The sequence below is a fragment of the Centruroides vittatus genome, unplaced genomic scaffold, assembly GCF_030686945.1.
Source record: "Centruroides vittatus isolate TY-2023 unplaced genomic scaffold, ASM3068694v2 contig_1863, whole genome shotgun sequence".
In the NCBI taxonomy this organism is placed as follows: Eukaryota; Metazoa; Arthropoda; class Arachnida; order Scorpiones; family Buthidae; genus Centruroides; species Centruroides vittatus.
The window spans coordinates 348,301-354,236 of record NW_027121147.1 but is presented as its reverse complement, the minus strand read 5'-3'; the positions used below and the strand labels follow the sequence as shown (position 1 = coordinate 354,236).

Below are 5,936 nucleotides of genomic sequence, written 5' to 3'. Positions count from 1 at the left end.
ATGGGATGAGATCTATCATAGATGACTAGGGCTATTGATAAAAGCAAAAGTAAATACTGCTGCATTACAAAATGGCCATTGGAAGGCGTTCCATATCCGATTTTGTTTACTGGGCTATGTCCGTTTTTGTTAGGGTAATTAAACCATTTTTATGCAAGAAATTGTTTTTTCTTTCATTAACTATAATTTTTGCTACTTATATCAGCTGAATAAACTGTATTGGATAATCTATAATTATAATACAGTTTATAATTATATTTGCTTTACATTACATTTTTGAAATTAACTTTAGTTCTTTAAATTTGCTTATTTTTCTTAAATTGCCATTTTTGTTTATCGTATTACTTTAAAAATTTAAAATTCTACGTTCAAATAAGTTGTTATTAACCTACGAAGGGTTATTGTTCCTGCTAAGCTTTTCATTAGTTTGATTTCTTTTTTAAGTCAATTTATTGTTGGAAATATTTTACTGTAAATCAATTTAGAATTTTTATATTGGTCTAATAATAATATTTTGCCTTGTTGTTATATTTAGATTAAAGCCGTTGAAGCCATTAAACGCTATTAGGCTAAAAGTATCTTAAAATAGTGGATGTAGGTATAAAGTTATTCATTTGTTTATAATTGATAAAGTACTTTCAACTAAATTTTAAACTAATATATAGAGTTATATTTTTTCATATGACTAACCTAAGAATTTACAAATAGATATATTTGATACTCCCTCAATATCAATTAAATGTTATATTTTCTAAATGGAAGCAATAATGGATTATGCGTTATTTGATGTGTACACATGCCTAAAAGTTTAATGATTTAATGTATAATCTGTAATAAATCTGATGCAAATATATACCTTAGACTGTATTAGGTGTTTTAACTGTACTTTATGATATTTTTATACTCTTTTACACTCTTAATTCTTGTATTATAATAATTTATAATAAAACTAATTGTTAATTGTATTAAAAATATATTGCTTTTATTCTAGTAAACTATTACTGTTAGCTGATAAGTTAACAGCAATACTAAAATATCTATTCTACCTAGTGCTTAAAATAAATAAGCCTGAGAACGAATCATTACGTTGAAAATTAATTACAAAATGGCTTAGTAAATTAAGAAATTATTTGCTTATAATTTATTTGGCATTTCATGTAGGCCTAAGCAAATTTTGAATATAAACTAAGTATTAATTATTAACTCATTAGGCCAATATTATAACTAGACATTACTAAAATGTCTAAATATGTTTAAAGTAATATGATATATAAAAGTATTTCTCGAATTTTTATTTAATAAACATCTCTAACTAATTTATCCAATTTGTTTAATTATTAGTAAGTTATTTGATCCAATTTATCAAAATCTGAACACAAAATAGCCTAAATTCTTAGTTTTTAATAGGCTTACGTGACAGTTTGTGCGCCGATCTAACAACGATAGTTTGTAAGTCAGCTGTACTAAATCTATTATAAATGCTTCATTATAGCAGTTAAGATTATCCTAATGCTTATTTTGCATAAAGAATACTTAAAAATATAACATGTTCTGTAGATAGGCTAAAAATTTGCAGATAAATATAAACACGTTCGGTTTAAATATAAATATACTGAACATATTTGCCGTATAATTTAGGCTGAAATTTGTTATAGGTTAAATAAATTTACGACGCTTTAAAATTATGAAATATTAAAGATGATCGTACTTTTAAACATTGTCATAAAATTTTAAAAGCTTATAACTTATTATAACAGTAATTTCTAAATAAATGCTTGAATTTTTAAAGCGCTGTATATGCATACAAATGGATTAATTAGGCTATAAGTACTTTTTATACTAGACTTATAAAATATAGATCTCCTAATATAAAATATTTACTATAATGCTTGAATTTTTGTTACAAAATATTTGTTTAAATTCTGTTTGAAAGTTTCTTTCTATTTAGGCTTAGTTTATGTAAACTCAAATTTATTTGCCCTATAGAATATATAAAAGTCTAAAGTCTAAATTTAATAATTTATTTTTATTTACAGATATAGGCCTAATATTTTTTACTATAAAATATTTGCTAAGATATTTACATAAAGCTTTTTTTCACTATACTGTAATTACATTTTTACTTGTAACAGCCTACACTTAATAGCATAAATGTAGTCTATATAGAATTTCAACTAGTTTAACGCCTTACTAAAAGCATAAATTAAATTAAAATGAATGAATTCTACATTTGTATTGAAGTATACATATTCATAGTCTTCAAGTCTATGTATAATTTCATGGAACTTTTAATGATTTACAAGATGTAAATTTATAGTAGCCTAATAGTAGTTGCGGCATAATTTTGGTAATTTTATCTTAGAGTTTAAATTAATTCTTACTGTAATAAGATGCTTTCTTTAGTTAGAATTTCGAATGATTTAAAGAACATAATTAATTAAAACCATATCCTCTGCAACTTAACCTAATTTTATTTCAAGCCGTGAATTCTTATAAACTTCGATGTATATAGATGAAATACAGCCGAACGTACTTTAATTATATTTGTCGTTATAATAATTAATTTTACGACACTTTAATTTCTCATAGACAAATAAACACATGACTTTATTACTTTCGCAACTTGTTAACTTTTATTCGTATTTTAATAAAGATTAGGAATATCTCCTTTTTTGGACAGAAAAAAATTAAAATAAATTGATTAAGTTTGAAAACAGTGCCATATGCTTCAAATTAATCTATAGACTTCAATTAAACTTAGTTCTATAATTTAATTCTTTGTTGTTAAAGAAATTCAATCTAAATTGAAATTTTTAATTCATATTTTAATAGAGTTAATTAAATTTTAACTTTACTTAAAAATCTTTATACATAAGCACATTCTAATAACTGAATGAATTTAATTTTTCTCGAAATGTAAGAATATTTTCCCTTATTTTAAAGTTTACAATAAAGTATTTTGAAAACTCTCGATAAATCTTCATATTTAGCTTTTTATACTCCTTTTAATACAAGCTTTTTAAATTTCTCCAATAATAAATCTATATAAAATGTTTGAAATAAATCGTTTTAAATAGACTTTTTACTCGAAGAAAATCTTCTATTATTATAAATAAGTTAATACATTGTCGTTGACGTCGGCCTATATCCCGAATACAAAACTATTTAGCATAGTTATCATCACGACTGGACTAATCAACTTCAAAGATGATTCGCAATTCGAAGTTAACCAATCACCGCTCGCATTAGATTCAGTATCTTCCTTCGTATACTGCACCAACTATCAGTAATTTATGTCGTGAGGACCTACATACATCATGGAGCGTTTGACAGATCAACAGATAGGACTATATCAATATTTCACAGGTCTCGTAATTTGATTTATAGTAAAATAGTACCCGCTTTGCTGATTCAACATTGAAAGCGGTTCCTGAATTTTGCTTCGTCACAGTTCAAAAAAACATTTGATTCGTTAAAACAGTGCACTTATTAAATATTTAAAATGGCTTATATTAACGATAGTTTCTATGTTCGTTTTTATAACATGCTGTCACATATTTTCTGAATTCTGAAAATTTTCAAGTCAATATTTTTTATACCTAATTCCCAGAGCATGCTATATTTAGGGCTGTTAGGCCTAAAATATTTTATAAATTTAGTTTAAAAACGACACGTTTAATGTTTTATATTTAAAAGATAACTATAAGTTAAAAAGAATAATATAGAGCCTGACACGTTATTACTCATTAACCGATTTAATCGATTAATTATTAAGTCTATATAAATTTATATTTCTACCATTATTGGTTTTTCTTTCAAAAGTAAAATATTTACAATGATATGAGTCATTACTTCTACAACAAAGAAATCGATAGACAGATCTATCTAATCTTGGGTGAAAATTAATCAGATCTTTTGAGATATTTTTAAATAAATATCTACAGAAGCATGTATTTAAATATACAGACATGCAAAATATCTGTTTGTATACAAATTATATAGTTTCATTAAGCTATTCTATCTCAAAACCACATAAATCAATCTATGAGCTACACAACTAACATTCGCTTATAAGCTTAAACTTATAATGATAATGATCTAGATAAAACTGTGTCCAATATAATGCTTTCTAATTCCAAGGCCTATAAATAGATAACGGTGTGTTTATACTGAATCGTGTACAGTTATTTAGTCTTGTAGTTTTACAAATGTACAAACATGTTTATCACATGAAAACTTTTTAAATTACAAGTGGTACAGGGTCAATATATCTTAGTATTACATGATGATCTAGTAAAGCGTTTGTTTAATTTTTAAAAGTATTCTTTAAAATTTTTAAATGTTAAACAGATATACCTTACACGCAGACTATAATATAAACTTAATTATTAATAAATATTGTATGTTATTATGCAACTTAAGAAAACTATTTAGTTTAGTTTAGTTAGGCCTATATTAAAATTTATTAGGATTATAATTATAGCATAAATATGAATTAATATGACTTATAAAATAAGGAAATATTGTCAGTTAATATGCTGTTTATGCTTAAAGTGATTATCTACAATAAAATATAGATAGCTACGGTAATTATTCATTATAATCTAATTAAATATATATAACATTTCAGATAACAAGAGCAAATGGTAAACTGAATAATTCTAAAATTATTTTATTTTTGATCTAATAGAAACTGTTATCAACAGAACGCTTATAGAAGTCAGTAAACTTAATAATAATTTAAATTATCTTTATACTTCAAATTATAGTTTATAAATATAACTTCAAAGTTAGCAATGTTATCCTATAGTAAATAATTTTAGACCGAGTGAAATATTAAATAGAAATAAACTTTCATTTTTGAAGACCTAAGTTTATCTAAGTAACAAACATATCAACACCTAGAAATATCTAAGTTCAAACAGTCTGTCTCAATTTCTTCTGCCGTGTTTATTTTGATATAGCGAATTTGGAATGAAAAGAGATCTCAGAATGCCTCCGGGTTATCTCGACTATTGCTAGATGTTCTCTTAAAAATAACAAACAATAAGAAAAGTCTGTTACAAACTTTTCGGCTAAAGGTCTAAAGTCGAGCATTCACATTCCGACTTGACTATAGCATTGATCTTGAAATGCAAACAAAATATTGAGAAAAAAATTATTATAAACATACAGTAAGCCATCTCACAATTAGTTTTTTTACATTGAAACTTTTTACATTCAAACCGAAGTTTGGTATTCTCTTGTTTATGCAATATTATCACTACAAACTGTAGTTTCGTTTCGTATATCATAAATTTATATTATTATATTTTGCAACTTGCCTTTAGGCTTCTATATTTCTGTTCTCTTAAGCAATATCGCAAGCTTATTTTGGTAGTGTACTGTGTATAAATACGAATTTTTGTCTGGGGATTACATCAGTTAATAGAACCTAGCGCTTCACTTAAAAAAACTAGGCTAAATAATGTATTTCACTGTAGGCCTTATTGTATTTACATCAAGAATTATAAATTTTACATAAGTTTTATAAAAATGATAGATATAATTATTTTCAAAACAATTTTTAAGAATCTTAAGCATATTGTGTTAAGCCTACTAATAAAATTAGAAACATGATGATTAATTTTTCCAAAAATACAGTATATACTTAATATAGGCCTACAGTTTTACGAGAATATTATCACCTAAACAAGATATTTGTGTATGCTGTATGCTTGTGTAACTGTATGATATAGTACATATTAAATAAAAGAAAAATGAAAATCTTGATATGGTATATTTTGTTAATTTAACTGAAATTTAATTTTACTTCAAAATATTTTCTAAATTAATTTCCTAAATTGAAATATAGACAGGAATATAGAATCAAACACATCTAATACAATATTAGATATAGCCACATAAATATGTAAGAAATAGCCTAACAGTTTATT

At 24.6% G+C, this 5,936-nt stretch overlaps 1 protein-coding gene across 6 annotated transcripts in view; it reads left to right on the top strand.

Moving 5' to 3' along the window:
* Nucleotides 1-5,936, top strand: part of LOC136969992 (homeotic protein antennapedia-like) — a 57,943-nt gene that overhangs the window by 18,321 nt on the left and 33,686 nt on the right. The gene's annotated exons all lie outside the window — the stretch shown is intronic.